Consider the following 22,498-nt stretch of genomic DNA (forward strand, 5'->3'; position numbering starts at 1 on the left):
TATTTGTGCCATATATTTGCAAAAAAATGACAGCTCAGTCTGTACTAGAAGCAAGCAGTGACCTATAAATCTGAAATGAAATAGGATACTATGGTGCATGAACAAAATGTTCCAAGGCACAGTTCTGGAGAAATGACTACTTAGCTATTGAAAATATTTTAACTGAATTTGCACGGCTATTGTAAATATGCTCAAAAATGTTTGAAGAGAAACATGCAACAGGACACATGAATTTTGATGTCAGTTCCAGTGACACGCTCTCTGCACACTTGAATTGTCCTGCCAGTACTGTAACGGCAAAGGCTGCTAAAATAGTTGTTTCTAAAAGAGGCACAGGAGATCAGCTCAACATGAGTGATGACTAACTTTCAGTAAAGCACCCATTTAGTGAACTGAGCCTGGGATGTATTGTGCTTTTGAAGTTCAAAAGAGAGCGTCTCTCTGTGCCGTTTGGCTTTTAACACCACCTCTCCATGTGATTAAAGAAAGCCACAAAAAAGAGGTTTCTACATTATTATCTCTTCCTGGAAAACAAACCTGACTGTTTCCCCGAAGTTTGCTGCTACAGAATTATGCAGCTTTAAAGGCAGCCAGACGTTCTGGCTGCACATCTACTTGCCTCCCTTGCAGTTGTCATTATCTCTGTTTTACTTTACCTGGAACTTAACAATCCCTCACTCCCTTTCCTCCTAGGTTTCAGTAAGTCTTCAAAATGAAAATCAATAGTGTTCCTTTTACTCAAAGGTGCAGCCTTTCGGATAATCACGTCATATTTTGCAGCAGCTGCTTGGAGCCTATGCAGCAGAAATAGCACTTGGATGAAGAGTTTCCAGTAAAGTAGCTGCCTTTTTCTAGGATTTCACTGTTTACTTGTAATATTGGTTTAGATCAACATTGGGTTTTCATCAAGTGATTCAAGTGACATGTTAGTGGCATGGCTAACAAAACTCAGAAAGGTGTTGTTTTTTTTTTTTTAATTACTTCACCTTTGAGACTCTAAGTAAACAAAGATTTTAGGAGTTAGTGGATTTCATTCCTGTCAAATGGCCATTGAATTAAAACAAAATAACCTCTCATTAGCAGAACTGCATGTGTAATTTCAGTTTCTGTTTTGCTATTAACAGGCTAGTAAATGTGTTATGGTAATCCTACTTCTTTTTTAAGAAGCTTGTCATCATGACAGATACATGAGAGGCCTCAGGAAACCCCCTTCCTCTTCCCCCAGAAGTGTCAGGTTTGCAAGGAAGAGCTGGCATTGCAAAAATCTGGACATAATTTAATAAATTTTCTCAGTAGATAGGGCCAGAGCCTCAGCCACTGAAGATTCAGGGCAATCTCCCTGACGCAACTGGATCTGTGCAGATGGATTGGCCTGATCCTTCCCTGGAAATAGAAAGCACAAATTCAAAGAACTGAGCACTGAAAGTAAATGTGCTACTGCTGATAGTTCTCAAAATCCAAATCAACTGAAGTATCAGCTGACCTCAGAGACAAGCTAGATTTCTGTTAGCACTGTGGAGAAGTTGATTTATGTATAAAATTTCTAAGGAGTTCACTGTATAAGTGACATGGAAAAACTGAAAGTGGCATATTCTTAGAAATGTGGTGACAGGGCTGGGGGGGAGGGAGTTGTGGGCAAAGGACTGCATGAGGCAAATTGTTGTATTTGGTTTGTCTTGTGTCTTTTTTGAAAAGCAAATTTAGCTCATCTGCTTTGTGAAATGTTACATATATATTTATATTTATTTTATATTTATGCTAGAAATAGGGCGATAGCTTTGTGGTGTATTGTGGTACCGTAATATAAATACAATTAGCTGTCTCCCTGCTCTGTCCACATAAGACATACATGGGCATAAATTCTCCTTGCTCTGTCCATAAGGCAAAAGTCACCCTGCTAAATATTTCTTTCTTCCCCATCATCAGCAAATGTGGACTGTTTCCTTAAGTTCTACTTGCCTCATCTGTCATAATCACAGTGAACTGTCAAGAGGAGCAATAGCAGCTGAAGATGGAAGTTTTAATCTGTAAAAGATCCAAAGCTTTCCCTTAATAGACTCATCTCTTTTAGTAAGAATAATTGAATTTTAATACTGCCACAACACAGTTTGTGATTAAGCTATTTTGGTTAATCTTAAAAGATTTCTAACAGGAAATTGTTGTAACTTTCCTTTCCTTTTCTTTTCCCTCAGAGGCTTTTGCTGTTGTCTAGAGGAAACCTGGGTTTGTAAGCAGAGAGCTAAAAATATGGAGAGCAAAACCAGTCAGAATTTACGAATGTGCAGTTTAGCCAAGAAGCCGCCCTCCATACTGACAGACACCCCAAAATCTTCCCAGGCTAAAGAATGCTCTCATTCAAGAACCTGTACCGTAAAGAGTCCTGAAGACAACTTTGTGTACAACGAAGGTCCCAAACCCCAATGAAGCTTGTCCTTGTCAGTAGATTTCAGGATTGCACAAACAGATTCACATAATGTCTACAAAACCAAGGCCTGGTGAGAGTGCAGTTGCAGGTTTTAGACACAGCTCTCTCTCTATCAGGTCTGTAAATAAGGGAAAAATACATACTGATCTTAGTCAGAGAAGTGGTGCATGGGCTTTCTTTTCCCTTTAGAGCACAGTTGTGTTCTAGAGGAATGGTCCAACCGAGGGTACGTGAAAGCTTTGATGCAGCTGTGTCATGACCTCTTTATAACACTATTGTCTACATGAAGAATAAGTCAGCAGCTGTGTGGGTCAGCTTGGATTTTAAGATTTCTTCCTCCACGCACCCTCAGCCTGGTCTTCCCCCATTCCAGAGAACTACAGCTTGCTTTGTCTCAACTCCTTCCTGCTTGCAGCTCCTTTTGTGCAAGTAGCTACCCTCATTATGTTGGCACTGCTGCTGGGAGATACCAACTCTCAAAAAGCAGCAGTTATGACTATGCTACCTGGACTACGCTTTCTTCCCTCCCTCCATCCTACCATTTGGCATCCATGGGCACCCCGGATCTCTGTTTATCTCCTGTCATGGTACTGCTTGGCTGACTAGGTAATACCTGCTATTTTATTGGGCTTTCAGTGTATTCTATGGGAAGAAATGACAGACCAGAAGCAAGTGTCCTGATGGCTAAATCTGACTCACAAGTGCCTTTACTATTGCAGTAATATTTCCGCAAGTCTAGAGAAACAAGGCTGTATTCCAGATATGGTGCCCAGGGAGAGTATAGGCACTCCAACTCAACTTTGCCAAGAAGATAGGAGAGGGTTCAGGCAATAGGCTTGAAACAAGAGAAAGAAACAGCAAACTTCTCTTTGGCCTATGTGTAGGCTCATTGTATGATCTGATATCAGAAATACATGTGAAGCTAGAGATACATGTAGGAACAAGTCAGTTAGGTGTCTGTTCATTCAAACCAGAATTACTCTATAATGCCCACAATTCATTAGAGACAGAATAGCTTATTTGAAAACAATCTGGTGAGAGAATGATTTAGTCTGGAAATATGTGGCTGATAAGCAGGAGTTCCAGGTCCCAAACTAGCTTCATTAAAGCTCAGTAAACTAAATGAGCATCCCTCTGTTGATTTCTGCAAAACACAGGACTCTACAGCCACTTCAGCTGGCAGCTTTCTAGAACTCTGGTGATCACTGAGAGCATTGATTGACACAAATACTGTTTTTTCTCAAAATCCAGGGGGATTTTGAAGTGCATCCATATGTATGGCGCTTTCCTTTAAGCAACAACCTCATTGCAAAATTCTGACATGCAGAGACTTCCCCCTAGTCAGGATATAAGTGCAACATAGAAAGTAACAAAATGTATCCCAGTATTCTGCAGCCTAGTCTGGCAGGGGCAGAGCTGAAATTCTTTTTGATGGAAGCTTTTAAGATACAGATTCTAAATCCAAGCCTTTAACCAAGATTTGAGGAGTCCAGCTTTCTGCAGACACAGCTATTTTCAGCCCATCTCCAAAATTCACACTTCGTTGAATGTTTCTATCCAGTGCACTTCAAAGTCCAAGCATTTTGAATAAGTACCACCTTCACTAATGTTCAAAAGTAATTTACATTTGACTTACATTTCACTTTCTTCCTATATTCAAATTCCCTGTTCTAATCACAATTTCTAGTTAACCCTTACCGATTTCTGGAGATCTACATGTTCACTAGTTGGAGAGAGGAAACTCTGGACTTAAGCACTAGAACTAGTCAGTAATGGAACAAGGGTTTATTTTATGACCAAAAAAAGCTAGATTGGAATAAACATAACCTCTGTGGTACTGAGCCAGTGTGATGAAAAGTGGCAGAAGATAGTATTGTTCTTCTCAGGTCATTGCCTGACAGGATTCTTCAATGCTGCAATAGAAATTACAGGAATTGGCAACAGCTAGAGACACAATTTGCATTTTAGCAACAGATAACAAGGTTCAAAGGCGGATTACACACTTATAGGTCGATTGAGTATGGGAAGAAGGAAATAATTTATTCACTGTTAGAGGACAGAGCATTTCATTCAAGCCCTGTTACCAGGAATATTTGAAAATGTACTGCTGCAATGTCTTGGTGCTGAGCCCATCAGAACTCACACCACTCACCTATTTTGGAACAGGAAGTTATTTACCTCAGGCACACATGTCTTGTCTCCTATGCAATTTCTTCGGCCAGGTAGATACTTAAACCACTCAGCAGCTATTCAGCCAAAGCAGCTTGCTGGCGAGATGCAGAGCGTATTATAAGTGGTGCTAATTCTGGTTGGCTGCTCATTCAGATGTGCATCTACCAGCTGTGGGTTGAAACTCCTCTTGACTACAGAGGCCCTTCTGAACAAATCCTCCTGATGTAGTAAATACTAACCATTAATCAGGACGAATGGTCTGGTGGAGAGATTAAGAGAAATGGAAGAGTAAGCAAAGAAGAATTTAGCATCACCAAAGGAAAAATAACCACTGAGCTTAACTAGTTTAGGAAAATGTCCTAGAGGGATAACACTTATCTGGTAGTTAAAATCACTGGAAAAAGCAGCAGAAAGCATGCTGGAGTGAAGGGGAAATCCTGCTGCTATGCCATAGACAAGTTGAACATAATTTCTATTTTCACTCTAGGTTGCACACTGTGCCACTCACTCCTACTGACACACACACCTTCAGTTAGTATTAAGATCACATTAAGCAGAAAACTTGCACAAAGTCTAGCTCTAGTAAATCACAAACTGAAATGACTCACATGGTAAATACTCCTATGCACAGCTTCCTGAATATGTTTAATATAGGTAGATATTTATACTTATATCTGACATCTGAATTTCTTAGCTTGCTTATACTTCCTTTGGAAAAAGCTATATTTATAACAGCTTTTTATAGAAAACAGTCAATGAAACTAATATACAGTACTTTTAGCTAACTTATATCTAAAAGGACACTGCTTTAATATTTTAAGAGCAGGGGAAATGCACATAGGTCCAGAGAAGCAAAAAAGGAATGTTTGAAGAGACTGATTATATGAAAAAGGAAAGATCTGAGTTTGAAGTGTTTGCAGTGAACCACAGAGCAAAAAGCCAGAAAGGACTGAAAGAGAGTATTATCCAGATACAGTCAAAATAGCAGTGAGAAGGAAATGAGAAAGAACATGCAGAAAAAATTAAAGTACACAGGTAAGGAAGAAGCGGCTTCCAGGAACATAGCCATTGTAAAGCTATTATCCCTAGTTTACTTTGGCATTTTTACTAGATACAGTAAAATTCTGAGATGAGGAGGAATCTTACATTAATTTGAAAACACTCAGTAAGATGTCCTATCTATGAACCCTACAATGACTCCCATTCTTCTGCATTTATTATAGTATAAACAGTTTCTTATTTTTCTAAAAACGTTCTTTGTTTTAGTAAAAAAGAAGAATGTATGCTGCAGAGTCCTGGAAGAAGGTTAACATAACAGAATGTTTCTGTCACTGGGGCCCAAATTTAAAAGGGCACAGGCACTCAGCTGTAAACTTGAGCTATGTATTAGGTAAGTGACATTTTAAAGATTTTGGTGGGGAGAATATTATTGAATATTAGAGTGCAAGTAAATGGATTTCTGGAATGCTATGTTGGGTTGCTCTGAACTATATCAGAAGACAATGTGTATACATCTATCAAGACTGTAAAGCACAGTGTCACACAGTAGCCTGATGAGGTTAACTCAGTGATATCTGCTGGACATGCTCTGCAATTAAACAAGCAAGAGGTTGCCAAGAGTCACATAGGTAGCGAAACATTTTATTCTCCTTTTAGACATCTATTTTTTCTAGAATCAACCTTCAAAATTGAGTATGGAGAGGGGGCTCTGAGCTCCAGCTCTAAGAATAAAAAATATTTTTACACAAATCTCATCATATGCTAGAAACAATATGTGGCTCCAAATCCAGTTCCTAGATTGCTGCTAGAAAGAGCAGAACACTGCAGTGCTTGTGTGCAAGTGCAAACCGTGAATGGTTGCCACAGCAGATGCAGACCAGCATGGCTCTTGGATTCATCACAGTATCCACTACTTAAGGTAGTCACCTGCTTGATCTATGTTTGACTGGAACAGATTGACTACAGTAGACATCAGAAACAGTATCAATTAGCACACAGGCAGCAGCCATTTTATTTCATTTTATTTATCACAGCTTTGTATGCTGATGAAGAGAATCCTATGCATGACAGCAGCAGCAGATTTTCAGAAGTACAGTGCTAAGGGCTAAATACAGTTCTAGGCTAAAACTAAAGACACTAGCAAAGGATCCACTGTTTATAAAGCTTATACTCTTTTCTTGATAATAAATGTGGAGAGCAGGCATTAGCCCTCCCACAGTAGATCACACTTGTTATGAAAGGCTTCATTTATCCGAGGGATCTTATGTATTATCCTCAAGCCAAACTGCTGCTTTAATCACAAAACTGCCAACTAGCAAAGAGCAAGTCAGAGATTTGGTTGTGGGTGAAAATAGAAAGGCTTCAGCACAAACATGTCATCCAACTGGGACGCTCCTTTTTCTTCAGCTTGCTGCCATCAGCCTTGCCTCTTAACAGCTCCGTATCTTGTTCCTTTCCCATGGCTTTAACCTGGGCCTAAGACAGCAACAAACCAAAATCCACCTTGTGCCTTGAGGGCAAAAGTAGCAAGCAAACATTTAAACCATTTTAGTTGTCTCAAAGATAAGAGTATATCAAAATACATTAAGTTCTCCCTGTCTTCTAAGTCTTTGACTTTCAGCCTTATGAAACTTATGAGGTAACAATTCAAAAAGACAACTGTGAAGGAACTGGGAGTTGAAGCACAAACTGTTCCTCAAGGTCAGCCACTACTAAGGAATTTCCACACTAACTTTTGGCCTAATCAAGCCTGGTTTTATACTGCTGCAATTATTTGGTCAAAATAGTTGCACCAGTATATGTCCCAATATGGAGTCCACTCTCCAACTGGTTAACTGTTCTAGCCTAAGGCATCTGTAGCTCAGTGCATTTCTAATCATCTGATGCTTCTGGACTCCCTTCATTATAACCCTACAATCATGAGCAAGGACTTGTTCCTTTAGATGGACACTGATCTCTATTCTAGAACAAGATATAGAAACGAAAAGGGGTAACAGCTTCATGCTTCTTATAAACACCTCCTCTTATGCAAGTATGCCTCTGCTTGAGAACAGCTTTTTCTTTCTAATTTTTGGTACCAAATTGTTTAAACTACAAAGCAAGGGCTTTATACATGTAAAATTAAAGATGAGATATGATCTTTGAAAAAAACCCATGTTTATTTTCCCATATTCTGGGCAGCTGCAAGATCCTTTACTTGTTATTAATATCGTCTATAAACTTCACTTCCAGACACAACCATTCTGGAATAATACCTTATTTTAACTGCCTAACATCAATCTGAACTCCAACATTTTCTCAATGTTTCTCACTCCTGTGTCCCACTCCTAACTGTGACAGAGACTATCATTCAGAGAACATTTTCTTCACTGCCTGAAGGGCTACGTATCTGCATCAGCATGGAACTGATCTTTGTCTTAAAGGCTTATGGTAATTTGCATATTTCTTTATAACAGTATTTCATATGTCCTCTTTCAAGGTGATCCAGAAAATCCAATAAACTAAAAAGCACTGGGTAGCCACCAGCTGTCCTAGTGAGCTTCTAGTGCATAAGTGCCTTTGTGACACATGCAGCAGAGCATGACCTACAGGAAACACAGATCATTCCCAAGTTATGTAGAGCTTGGCTGGTACTAACAAGAACTTCATCTAGAAGAGTACACTCTGTGCAGGCAACAGCAGCTTACTAGATGTTACAGCACTCTTAAGAGATAAGGTTAAAGATAGCATATGCACTGTGTGCTAAATCATTTAGTCAAATGTCTTGCAGGAAATTGTTGATGTATTTCTCTTCCAGTAATGTTTCCTGGGATAAACAGCTGGTGATTCAGATCAGAACACTTCAAGGCTGCCTCCATATGCCAGCTGCAGTTTTGCTAGTAGCATAGGGAGCAGGACTTAACTTATATTCATATTTAGAGTGTGTTTCCACATAATTAAAGAACTTTATAGAGGAAAGGCATCTGTGAGTAGGAGCAGAATAAATTCTGCAAGCAGGGCTAACTATTTGGAGTTAAAACTGAACCCACATGCTCAAATGCAACTGGAGGAAGCACTCCTGGTGCCTGCTCCCAAATGATACACGTAAAACTCAGTCACTTTGCAACCTCAAGTTTAGGCTGTCCTTGCTATATTCAGACTATGTCCCCTTCTCTCGTATGTGTTTTTAGTGTGTGCAACTGCCAAAAAGCTGAGGATATGGAAAACATATCTTCTGCAACAGCTTCTCCTTTAGCTTGAATGCACCAGTAGGAAGAACCTAACTAGTCAGCTGAGCTAGAACTATAAACAGCTTCTCTGCACTATAATTGCTTTTGTGGTCCTTGCTGTTCTGTGTTTGCTTTCTGCTCAGGTGATGGGAAGGAAGTGAAAGGAGAGAGGATGTAACCAAAGTGGTTTGCACTGAGCAGCTGCTCTTTCTCATGCGTTTTTTTTTTCACACCACCACAGCATGAAACTTTTTTCCAGCAGCATGCTTTGAAAGTTGTAAATCCAGGGGCTAATAAGGATCAAAGTTCCTGCAGACCTAACTGACAAGCCTAGAAATGCTATCCCACAGTACACTGCACAATGTCAGAACTATCATGTCTTATTTAAATGCTGATGCTCTGACATGTAGAGGTCATTTTCATACCTGTGGTCTAACATACATGAGCTAGATTGCACATTGCTAAAACAGCACAGTGCCTGCTAACTGTGGGCACTTTGAACCCTGCAGCTCTCTTTGCCTTTCAGGAAGAGGTGTAAAAGCACAGGGAGTCCATGCAAATGCCTCTACAGTGAGCAGATGTATGAAGCTGTCACCATAATCATGACTGAGCAGAATTTTTCCCTTGGGTACAAGCTGCACGAAAAGCCAGAACTATGTAAGGAAACTAATAACCAGCTACCCTATTATTTCATCTGTCATGCATGGAACTGAGCAAGTGTTTTTTTTTTTTTCCAAGGACATTGCCAGCAACTCAACTTACAGAGGCTGTAAACCCAATCAATCACTGAAGATGAGGATGAAGAGTCCTTCCCTTTATAAGTCAGGATGTTCCTGTGGGGAAATCATGCATGGTACAGTCCAACCTAGCAAAGAACTGCATGGATAAAGAAGAGTGTGATAAAGCTGTGGGATGAAAAAATGAAGAATATAAATGCTGTTGGGTAAAAGTCAGCATGGATAAAAATAGCAGAATGGTTTCAATTGTGCTAATCTGCAGTTCATTGATTGTGCAAAAGCAAGCACAGCTGCATCTGGTGACCTCAGATTTGAGATGCAATTAAAAAATGGGATAAAGCAATGAGTGAGAGAGAAAATACCATGCAGTGATCTGGATGTGTCTTAACATTCAGCAAAACAGAGGAGGCTCAGGAATGCTCAAGCTCTCTGAGCTAGACACTACAAACTGATAGAATTAATTGTGAAACTTTACAGTTAACTTTGTATCCTGCTGGCAAACAGTGTTTTTTTTTTTTTTTTTGTCTGGAGACTCAGACCTTATGGTTTGTATTTGCCAGCTTTTTCGCCCTGACAACAACTGGTTTTTGTTTGGGGGATTTGCTTGTTTGTTTTTGAGGACAGACTGAGAAATTTATATCACTAAATGTTATTAATCCATAAAGAAACTGAGAGACCTGGTCACATTGCCAAAGCTACTGCATCAAGAAGTTTCCTGCTGAGCATTCTGCTCAGCCCTTCACCCATGCTTGTGCTTGTCTGAGTTCAGGTACTCTTGCCCAACTGCAGTGCTCTGGGCACTGCATGACCTGTTGATGCTTCCAGCTGACATACCCTCACCTTCCCTCGAGGAGACAAGAACCAAAGGGCAAGCCCTGGCCACTTTGCTGCCTACCACCTCTCCTACCTGCCACAGCTCAGAGGGCTGTTTTGATGCAGTGAACCTTTCCAGTGTCCTCCTGTAGTGAGGACAGGAAACTGCTGCTAAGCAGAGGAAAGCACTCAACACCCTCTGTTGCTCTTCCCCAAAACAGCAGCAGCCCTCCTGGGAAGAGAGGGGTTAAGCTGCTCTCTGGATAAAGGAAGCCGTGGCCTGTAAATAGAGGGGTCTTAAACTCCAGCTCTGATTCCTGTGGCTGCAGATGTTGGACCATCCCTTGCCAATTAAAGAAATGACACAACTTCCTATTGCAAAAGAGTCCAAAGGTTATAAAAGAAGGCAAAAGTAACATAGGATAACATCACTGCATAAAGCCAAACCCTGCTGTAGCCAAGGTAAAGCTTAACCAAGTTATAATCTTCAGTAAAATCACATTATTCCACTTTACAGATTGGTAAGTGACTTGCCCAAGTCATCTACTAGGTCAACAGTAGAAACACTCAAAGAGTAAGATATTAATTAAATATAGTCACAATCCTGACTGATCTGGACACTAAAGAGTATAGGTGTGTTTCACCTCAACCTAAAGCATAACCTAGGATAAACTAACACACTTAGGGGTATTTGTAGCCTCAAAATGTTTATTCCTCTCCACTGACTATAGAGTTTAGGGTACACACATCCATGCTGTAAATAGCCAATGGCCAGAAAAGGGAACCCCACCTCTGCTCTCCTGCATCCCAGTGTCCATTGATCTCTCCTACCCCAGAAGCAGGCACTGTATGGTAGTGTCAGCTCTTTCAGCTGCACATTTTGAGAATGAAAGGAGAAAGGGGGTAAAAAAAAAAAAAAAAATATGGGGGTAGGAAGATGGAAGCTGTTTCCAAGAAGAAAACAAAGAATCAATTCAATTGAAGGAAAAATCAAAGAAAAAGTAGCCTGAAGAAAACTTGGTCTCTGGAAAACAATGAAGATGAAGAAGGAAAACATGGGTAGGAGAAGCATATGGTTTACTTCAGTTATTGTGTTAGAACATGTGATTTACAGGAATTTGCATTTCCTTTCAAGGGAAACTGCTATTCCTAACACTGCCCTCTCTTCTGAGAAGTTTTCCAAGCTCATGGCAAAGATGTGCCAGCATTCTGCTCTTTAGGTGGCCCCTCCAGATATTGATGATCCCTTGTTTTCCTTGGAAAGCCACTAACAGGTATACGCAGAGCTGCCTGCTCTCTGCTGCAGCTGGTACACACAAACATCCCTTCAGGTGATCTGATCAGCTCCCAGCTTGACATATTACCTGGCAGATCCTCAGCAGCTAGTCTTTGTATTTTGGGGAGGAGGGAAGAATGTTTTGTTTTTACAAGGATTAGAACTGAAGTCTGGAATGAGAAATTCAGCTCCCTTTTTCTTGAACCTTGAGGTCTCAGTTGTGCATCAGTTATGACAACACTGGGCCCCAAGAGAAGGCCTTGAAATAAGTCACAAATGAGTGGGAAGCAGCACAACTGACACACCAGCACAGCTGTTAGTGCTCTGCAAGGAAACCTCCCCTGAAGACTGCTGGAACACTGTCAGCAAAACATGGCACAAGTGACTCAGGAGCCTCCCACTACTGGCACTCTGTCAGCAAAGGACATCATTTCAATAATTAGCTGAAAGCAATTTTATTATTGCCTTGTAGCATACTGCTGCAAGTGTCTGCTTAGAGTCACAAGCTACCTTCACTGATCACGTGTACAGGCAGGCTTAAGCAAGACAGAGAGGATGTTGTAAACCTCCTGTTCCTTAAGTCATTTTCAAGCTTGTTTGCTCTGTTGTATCCTGCTCTCTACTCTGTGTCCCTGGCACTCCTGCTTTCACCATTATTGCTAATTTAGTGTTTGCAATGCCAGTTATCTCTTAACTTATACTTTTTTTTTTTTTTTTTTTTTTTTTTTTTTAACTAGGAAAGGAAATACATAACAAGAAAGAGTACTGCACAGACAGCCCTTGAAACTGCTGTGCCTGAATTCACCTTAGGGAGTTTTGTAACTGCTCCAGCTCAGGTGCCTGGGATGCAAAAAACGTGCTGCAAATCAACACCCTTATGCATCACACCTCTCTGGTGTGACACCACACACACACTCAAGCCCTGTCTCAGCCTCTTCCTCTCAAGAGAAGGGTAATATCTTAGCAACCTCCAGCACAGCCGTATGACACATGTAAATGATTTTATGCGTGTTATTTATAAAAGACTCATCAGAATCTCTGTGTCCTTAAATTATGATTTAAGGGTGGGGACATTATTTCATTAGAAGATAAATCACATGTTATAACTTGATGGCAGTTTTTAAAAAGAAACCACCCTACAGCAGTTGGACCAGCTGATTAGATATTTTCCTCCTGAGCTTACAGGCTGGCCCCAGAAATTAAGCTGCTGAGCAGAACTGAGCCCATGCCAAGTCATTGTTATGCCAGTACAAACACCGAATTCTCCCTGCTCTTGACACAGTACATCCCTGCACAAACATGGCTGTTTGCAAGTCCCTTCCCACCCAAGAGAAACTCCTGAAACAGCTGGAATGTTTATCACCAGGGCATCAAGCTTATTTCATTCAAGTGACAGAAGATCTGTGCGCATGTTGAGGGGTGGTGAGTGTTGAAACCCTGCCTTTCACCTGCAAGAAAGGTTTATTTAACTGACTGGTAAAGCATATGTAGAAATCTAAGCAAACTTTGTTTTTTTCAGACAAAGTCATTCATGCTTATGTCACCTGAATTTAAGCTGATGCTGTTTTCATTCCTGTGGATGAGGTTTGGAGCAAATAAATATGCTTGTTAAATATAAGAAAGAGGACACTGTCTTTTGGGACTGAGTATCACATAGGACCACTAGTGCATTGTTCCTACTGTTATTTGTGGTCAGTGGGTAAAATCAGCATCTTGGCCAGAATTCTTCATTTGCTGGGCTTGGATTCAGAAAAAAAGTGGAGCTGGATTTTTAATTTGAAATAGGAAGAAGGAGGTTTTGGTCTTTTCTGCATCTGCCACAAACGAACTGTTCCCTGCAGATTCCATCAATGCACAGTGAAACCAGGACCGTCCCCTGTGCCCTGCTCCAGACACTGTACTTCAGCAGGAATTGTGACTGCCATGTGCCTGGCAGTCAAGGCCAGTGCTTTCCCTGCTCAGAAGAGGTGCCAATAGGGGTCAAAGCTTTGAACCAGTAAGAAGAGTACAGAGTCCATTGTTGGTATGGTAGATTCATAAGTGTCTAATAGTAAAACGAGAAAAAATTACTCATAGCATTATGTATAAGCCCCTCAAAATGAAAGCTTTAACTTGTGAAGTGTAAAGCAAGAGAAGGCTCATTAATCCCATCAGTCCTTGATCCCTTGTGTCTGGGGAAGGGATCACTATTTGCCTGATAATATGAGGGAAAGAGGCTCCTTCCCAACCTTCCCTCCTTCTTCCCATACCTTCCTATTCCTCCATCCTCAAATCTGATGTTCAACTGCTGGGTATACTGCTGTCACACTTGTCCTTGAGTAACTCCAGTAAACTCAAGGAGATCAGAGCAGGTGTAAATCTAACTCACTGGCCTGGAAGAACAATATATCTCCAGCATTCATGCATGGACGAGGTTCCCAGATGGGAGCAGCCAGGCTAGGCGCTGGCTTGACACACTTCTCGCAAACAATTCCAGCTCCCAAGAGAAGAGCTGAGTCAGAGCTGGCCTGCTGTCACACAATGGGAGGGGGCCCGCAGCCCTCATGCATCTGGTTTCTTCAGGAGCAAGTTGTCTTTTGCTCTGACCTCCATTTGAAGCTAAGTTTTGAGAGAAGCAGCACAAAAATCAACGGACTTGACATGTAATCTTTGTTTAATCAGTCACTCATGCTCTGCAGCTTCTCTTAACAAAACTGACATTATTGGCTTTTTTCTATGGAAGAAAGGGCAGTAGGGAGGGGATTAATGCACCGTTTCTCACTACATCCCAAGTTACCGTTATGTTGTAAGCCGAAGACACTCCAGGCCAGTCAGTAATTTGATGAATCATCAGGCATTTGTTCCTCAAGACCCTTCACTTTACCGATCAGAGGGAACTCACAATTAAAGCCCCAGGTCTGTCCTTGGTTCAGTCTTTTTGTTCAGAGCCTCTGCTCACCATTCCCAGGGTTTCACCTCTACCAGAATGTTTAATTTCTCAATTAAGCTGTCACATATCCCTTGTTTCTGGGGGTGAAAGGCTCAGTCATAGGCTATCAGTAACTTCTGATACCGACACACAGATGTCATGGCTCATCCTACACATACTACAACAAACCACTAGTCACTGCAGATATATCTGTCTTGGAAAAGTGCTGTGTAAATACCAATAAAATATAAATAAGTACTTTATGTTTTGAACTAATATTTATCTTTTCAGCATTGGAGCTAAACTCCTTACCACCTGCTAATCAAATCCTCTAATAATCCCATGAAGCACCACATCTGATCATAGGCAGGGATCTGGCAACACTTCAGAAAAACTCTCTGAGGTTCAGCCTTCCCTGGAAACTGAGGGCACAGTCACAGAGCCAGTTACCTGCCCCTGCAAAGGCCCTCCCCAGCCTTCATGCCCAGCCTTGCCACATCTGCCCTTCCTCTTCCCAGTATCAACCATATGCTTAGTGTAGCATCATCAGACAGCTTGAGAGAAAGTGAGGCAAATGTCCTTCCTCTGACTCTCACCATCCTCCTCACTGCTGGGTCTGCCCAATGCCAGCATTGCTTCTCCCTCCAGAAGCCAGGGAAGGCCTCCCCTCTCTCTTGTACACACAGACACACTTGCTCATGTAATGCATAATTTTGCTGTCCAGTCAGTCCATTTCTTCAGATATCTGTTGGTTTGTGATAGAAGAGGCCTTTGCCAAGGTAAATACTTCTGGCCAGATACTGAAGACACTTTGAAGCAAAGTCATCCTTCCAAAAGCCAGTGTAGGTGTTTAGGGCTGTAACAGGAACCTAAGGGCCCTTATGTTCAGTTGTCTTTAACACTACCTTTCTTCTGTTATCATTAGCATTTGCGTGGCTCACAGACTTCTCTTAAGCTGATCTCCCTCCAATTACCTTCCCCTGCCTCTTTGAAACCATGCGACTTTAATTTTCCAGCTGCAAAGCAAGTTCTTTTCAGGTGAAGCCCTTGCACAGAATCACGACATTGCAGAACAGTTTTCACTGCATAATTCACTGCTGTGCTGAAAAACTAGCTTCTGAGGTTGATTTCAAGCAAAATTATTTAGCTTTTGAGAGCACTGTGTCAATATGCTTCATGTTTCTCTACACCTTGCTGTATAACTTAAAATTTAGATTCAGAGAACTTATTAGATTTTGGGAGTAGAACGTTAAAGTTCTCCAGTGAATTCTTGTCCTTTCCTTCAGAAAGTTTAATTCCTAAAATGAATGTTTCAAGTTACACATTTGAGCTGCTATAAAGTAAACCACAGCAAGGACCCTTGTAAAACGCAACTGCTTGTTTTGTGTGGTACAACTCAATACAACGTGGTGTTCCCACAGCTATGCAATGCTCTGTCCTTACATCCCCTGAACAGCCATGGTGGCTGCACTGTTGCTGCTGTACACCAGTAAATGATTCCACTGAAGGGATATCTGCAATTCAGTCTCATTTCTGAGAAGTGATCAGGATTTTCTATGGTTCCTTCAAGCACTTCTTAAAAACCAGCAGTGGTTTTAATAGAAGTGTGGTGGTCTTATTAATATTTGACCAAGAGAGAAGCTCTTTGATGTGATGAGCAAGGAGCAGGGAAAGGGAAAGTGGAAGATAAAGACACCAGGGTGAAGGAGTGTGCTGTGGCAGTGCAGGTGGCACCATGGCAGGAATTGAAGGGCAGCACTGATTGCTAATGCAGAAAAGCTAAGGACACAAAATATCTCTCCTGTTGCTGCCCTGGGATGAGAAAAAGGCTGCCTCCTGCAGGATGGCCAGTCAAGGGCTCTCTGATTCCCATCGGTTCCTGAACAATTTGAGTCTTTTTTTCTTCAGTTCAAGGATACAGTCATAAAATCTCTTTTTTCTTTAGACACCACAGCCCTTTTTGGCACCAGTGATACCAGTATGGGAAGCTGCAGAAGTAATTGTTTCAGAGACCAGCTTGTAATTAGAACAGAAAATGGTGACAACATAATGACCGGCAAATGGTCTCCCAGGCTGCACTGGAGAAAGCATTGCCAGCAGGTCAAGGGAGGTGATCCTTCCCCTCTGCTCAGTACTGGTGAGGCCACACCTGGAGCACTGTGTCCATTTCTGACCTCCCCAGTACAAGAATGTAGATAGACATGGACATATTGGAGAGAGCCCAATGAAGGGCCACAAAGATGATTAAGGAAATGAAGCACAGGGAAAGGCTGGGACTGCTGGAAAGAGATGGGACTGCTCAGCCTGAAGAAGGCTCAGGGAGATCTTATTAATGTATATAAATACCTGAAGGGAGGGTGCAAAGACGACAGAGCCAGGCTCTTCTCAGTGGTGCCCAGTGACAGAACCACAGGCAATGGGCACCAATTGAAACACATGATGTTCCCTCTGAACATTAGGAAACACTTTTCTGAGTGTTTCCTCGCTTTTCTTCACACCCACTTTTCTGAGTATTGGCACAAGTTGCCCAGAGAGGTTGTGGAGATATTCAAAAGCTGTTTGGACATGGTCTTGTGCAATCTGATCTAAGTGGCCCTACTTGAGCTGGTGGCTTGGACCTGATGTCCTGCAAAGATCCCTTCCAACCTCAACCAGTCTGACTCTGTGGAAACAGTATCACCCAGCAAGTAACACTAATACAAACATTCATATGCCTGCTTTGCTTATCAGCAGCTATAAGCCTAACTAACAATCACATTTGAGCATATCCTAAGTAAAGAATTCCTTCATTCAAATTCCACCAAGTCTGAACAAATTTCTGTCTTAGCTGGAACCAAGTAGTGGAACTATATCTCCATGAACTTAAAAAGCCAATTTTTAGGTATGGGTAGAAGTCCATAAACAAGGAAATAGTGATATGAGCTCTGTTTTCAACTCAGTATTTAAATGTTTCATTCTTGGCAAGGGCAGAATCCAAAAGCACAAAGTAATAGCAACTGAAACTAATTTCCCATTCATCTGTAAACAACTTATACGTGTATTTACTTTGTCAACCATAAGAATCATCTTTCTATATAGCATAGCATCAAATCATCCTAAAGACAAAGAAGAAGAGAAAATCTGTGGGTGAATGCCATGGCTGGGACTAGTGGATTTTTAAATTCTTATTGCAACAGACTGTTCTACAACCAGAAACTCCTATGTTCTGTGACTTCCATTAGAAGTAGATGAAGGCAGAATTCAGAAATGCAACTGATTTAACAAGATGGCAGCATCCAGCAGGCACTCAAGAGACATGAAAAAACCTAGTGAATCATGTTTCACACCACTTACAGTACAATATCTAACAAGGAACTCACTCACTAGTTGAGGTCTTTTGAGTTGGTAGGACATGGCACCTCTGAATGCTATACATCACTATGTTATGAAGATGTCTGAATTGAAGTGAAATTCCTTCTTTCCAGGAGAAAAAAACCTCATTTCAGTGATATGATGAACTGCAAAAAAATAAGATAGATGTTAAGAATGAAAAAAGCTTGACTGAGACAAAGTTACTTTGAGAAATTCAGTAAAAGCGGATCTAATGGAAAGTACTGACAGCGCTATACACCTCCAGACTTGCTATAGGTAGAATTCTCTTATCAGAGACAGAGATACTGTGAGGAACTAATTCATTGTGGACTGCTTTAATTTTCCAGATAATTGCTATATAACAAATGGTCCCAGCAATGATAGAGCCAAAATATTTTTGTATAGTACAGTTAATATTTCTTTCAACTATTAGTCAATGACACTTTGGACTTGTTTTGGTAACTACGAATCTTCTGTCATTTTCAATCTGATATTGCTGGACATCCTACAGCCTGAAGGTTGTTCCACACAGTCATTTTTTCAGCAACAGCTTATTGTTAGTCTTATGACCATTTTTTTTTTTGTTGTTAACCCCCCCCCCCCCCAGCTTTCATATGCCTTTCCCTCTCCCTGATCTTGCTTGGTGCAGAATTTTAGCTTTGGATCCAAAGATCTGTATCACACCCACTCTGTTTCTCCATTCTGTTCTACAGCATTAACAGCAGGCTGCCTGGCAGCATACCCTGCTCTGTACATACCAGGGTAAATATGACATAACACTGCTAATTCCAAGAAAGAGCACTTGTAAATACGCTGACTTGAGCAGTACTTAAACAGGATGGTAATACTTACACAACAAAACTCCAGCAGAGTAGATGCATGTAAGTGTTGACACAGACCATAATTAAACCACATACAAAGTGTTTTATAACCTGAGTATATGTAGGGTGGTGCCAAACTTTCTACCAAGCTTTTCAGAAAACTGTTCTACTCCCCAAAAAAGCTTAGTGAGCCAAAAAATACAATCACCTTTGGAATGAACTTAATTTAAAATACATATGGGTGTTGGCCAGGCTGAGAAGCCAAAAATATGTAAATAGATATATCTGAAAGATATCTAGAAATGTTTGGATAACAAGCCTCTACTAGTTTCCAGGGGAATTTCATCCAGCTGCTAATATCTTTAACATTCTCTGCAAGAAAAATAGGTCCTTGGGAATGCAGAGATCCCTTACAGTATGCTGTGTGGCAGCAGGAAGATGTGAGGCAGCAGCTGGCTGAGGATGCAACATCTATTTGTCTCCCTGAGACACTTTCTGGTTGAAGTGCTGTATGATCAGCATATTATTAACAAAGGCTTTTTACAATTGTCTGAACGGTCTCCTAGTTTTTTAATCAATTACTTTAATAAAGAACTAAATGCAGAAAGATAGCCACTGACTGACCACTTCTGGGGCAAGTTAATAGACTAGCCATAGTATAAGAGATAGCAGTCAGAGGATCATCAAGCTACTGTGTGGTAAAAAAACAGCCTCACGAGCCTTAGCCTGCACTAATTTACTGTGCAGCACGCTGAACCCAAACATCAGTGCAGGCTCTACGGAGTTCAGCTGTGTGGTGATGCACTATGGTCAGCACAGATAATTTCAAACCACATAAACCTTAGCTTAGCATTAACTACACAGTTTGCACTGATTTCTTTAACAAGGTACCAGAGCTCCCACTAAGTCAGGAGGAAGTAACTCCTGTTGATTTCACAGGACTTCCCTCAGATACCATAATGATGTTTAACATAATTGAAATTAGAGCTAGATGGGAAATATTCTGTGGACTTTAACAGAAGCAGCTAGACCCCTTCTGCCACACTGAAAGGCTCCTTCCTGATAAACAATTCAACATAATATAGAATATCAGGTTCGTAAGATGATACAGTCTGCAACAAGAAGCCCACTGGAGGTTATTAGAAGTAGGTTATTTTTTTTTTTTTCAGTGAGTCTAGTCAGGAAAGAAAGCTAAGGAGAGTAAAACTGTCCTAGATGAGAGTCAAGTAATTTTTTAAGTTTTCACTGATAACTTCCTACTTTGGGCTTGCCTGAAACAAAGCTGTCCAGATCTTAGGACACTATATAAACCTTACACATTATATGATGGAGAAAAATTAGCTTACATAACAGACTGCACACACATACAAACTTTTATAAGAGCTTCTCTAAGGGATGCTGTCACGCATGTCACAGACTTTAGTCTTGCTCTTTATTTATCCCCCAAATACCTGTTTGGGGACGTACTTCAAATTTAAATTCATTCAGATAGTATTTGGTTACTGCTTCTTCATTGGTATTTCACTGCACAGTACAGAGCTCAGATGGGCTGTGGTATGATGGATAAGGCAGGTAAGCTGCCTTTGAGAAGTTAAGGGATCTTCTCAAAACCTTTCTTAGTAGCTTTTTGAGCTTATTGATCTCCTGATCATTCTGCCCCATCCTACTGCTCTCTGACTTCTTGCTGCCTTCTGTCTTCTTGCAATAGTTTTCCTCTAGGCAGCTTTTGCCAAAATGCTTTTTTGAAGAGAGACATGCACATATACATACCTCATTTATATATACTGAACTGGCTAATGTGCCCTATTCTCCAGCAGTCTTTCTGGCAGTTTCTCTCTCTCCTAAAAAGCAATTTGAGAAACGTCCTTTGCGTTACTCTGTCATTTCTGTTGGCTTACTTCCAATATCCAAACTAAACAGAAGAAAATTGGCTCCTGCCTCAAACTTCATCCCCCCCTTTTCACCCCACCTCCCAATTACATCTGGAAGTGCAGTTACAGCTCATGAGCATCTGTGTGGCCTCTAAAGGGCAGTCGGAGCCCAGGGAATGTTCACACACTGTGAAGAAGATTCACCTCCCTACAGACACAGAAGTTTATCAGAGCTAGGAGGATCCGGAGGGAGATTGTAACACACAGGGAGCACTTTATTTTATTTTGTGAAGATCAGGAACCTTTCTCCTCACCCAGTCATAATGCTTAGACTGATCTCAGCCTCAAAAGTGAGGATCTCTCACTGGACAGGGATTGTGGTAGCGTTGAAGGGAATGCTGCTATCTTGGCATTGCTTTACACAAAGGAAAATTTCTCTGTTACAGACTTCATTCTACTAACTTGCTGGGAAGTTACAGAAAATGTGGCTTATTTTTGTTCCTTTCCCTATTATAATCAAGTGGTGGTCCTAGCTTACTATTTCCGTTTAACAGCCATGGTTTTGTATTCCTAAAATGTAATTGCATGTCTCAGCATTGTCCTTGCAGCGTTATGCACCATTACAAAACCCTGAGCTGTACCAGCTTCAACAAAGAAATCTATTTCCTTATCATTACAGGAAAAGACTGTCTAAAACTCCAACTATTGCCTGGCCTTGCTATATTTGCTTATCATGGACTAGGGATTTGGTTACAAAGCTATACAGTCACATTTTATTACCTAACAGCAATTAAGAAAAGCAAATTTCACCTTCTGATGGATCAGATATTACTTATGTTTCCAAATGCTTCAGTTGAGCTAGTAATTATCTGCTTGTTTCACAGAATGAAAACAATTAGAAGAAACAAAAAGTGGATAGTCCCTCTTTGGGAAACACATCCTCAGGAATTTTGGTGATATCAACCAGAAAGGAGGAAACAGAAGCAATGATTTAATTTTGAAATAATGAAAAGCTCTGTATTTTTACGTTAACAAAGTCTCGGCTGAATATATTCCTTACTGTTAAGGCCAATCCACACCAGAAACCCATCGACACTGTAAGCCTTCTTCAGCTACACTAACAGTGTAAAACTCTAGCTCAAATGTCAAGCAGCAGCTCAAGCCACTCTCTCAAAATTGTTTACCTTCTGGATATGAGGATAAGCCTTCCTTTCTCCAGACATTTCTCATACCAGTCTATTATTTCCTTCTTCCAGATCACTTAAGTTCTGATTTTCCTCCCCCCCATCCTAGTGCAAACCAGAAGCGCCTTGGGAAAATACAGTATAAAAGAACCTGGGCTACATCTTACTGCTGTGTTCAAGATGTAGTCATCAGTGTATGAATGGGTTTGGTACAGTCAAGAGATGATACAGATGGGAGAAAAGAGGTGGCAGCTCATATAGCTCTGGCTAGCCAGGATCACCCTCTACTCAACTCTAAATATAACCACTCGTATAAGCCCTTCCATTGTATGGGTTGTATGGCCTCCTTGTTCCCCAGTAACAGCTTTTGTGTGTTGACTGTAGATAGATGTAATCAGAAATGCAATCAGAAAAAACTCCACAACACTTGGGTCCTTAACTGCATGGAAACATCAGCAGTTGGTATAAGGCTGCCTTCGTATTAAGGGCAAGATGTATAGGAGTGGGAATTGGAGATGAGCCTTACACAGCTCATTAAAGGTTTGAAGGTACTGGACCACAAATCATCAGATGAATATACTGATTTGATTTCACTGCAAATACTTAATATTACCTTATTTGTGCTTCAGAGTTCTGAATTTTAATACGGGGCAGTGAAGGAGTTCAAGTTCAAACAAGGATTACTATTTGACTATGCCCAAATCTGATTACAGCCTAATGATCCACTTAATG

General features: G+C 40.9%; 1 long non-coding RNA gene across 1 annotated transcript in view; it reads right to left on the reverse strand.

Annotated features, from left to right (window-relative positions):
* Positions 1 to 22,498, reverse strand: part of LOC116959362 — a 51,147-nt gene that overhangs the window by 18,022 nt on the left and 10,627 nt on the right. The window lies entirely within an intron of this gene.

This window comes from Tyto alba, unplaced genomic scaffold (assembly GCF_018691265.1).
Source record: "Tyto alba isolate M040663 unplaced genomic scaffold, T.alba_DEE_v4.0 Super-Scaffold_28, whole genome shotgun sequence".
Taxonomy (NCBI): domain Eukaryota; kingdom Metazoa; phylum Chordata; class Aves; order Strigiformes; family Tytonidae; genus Tyto; species Tyto alba.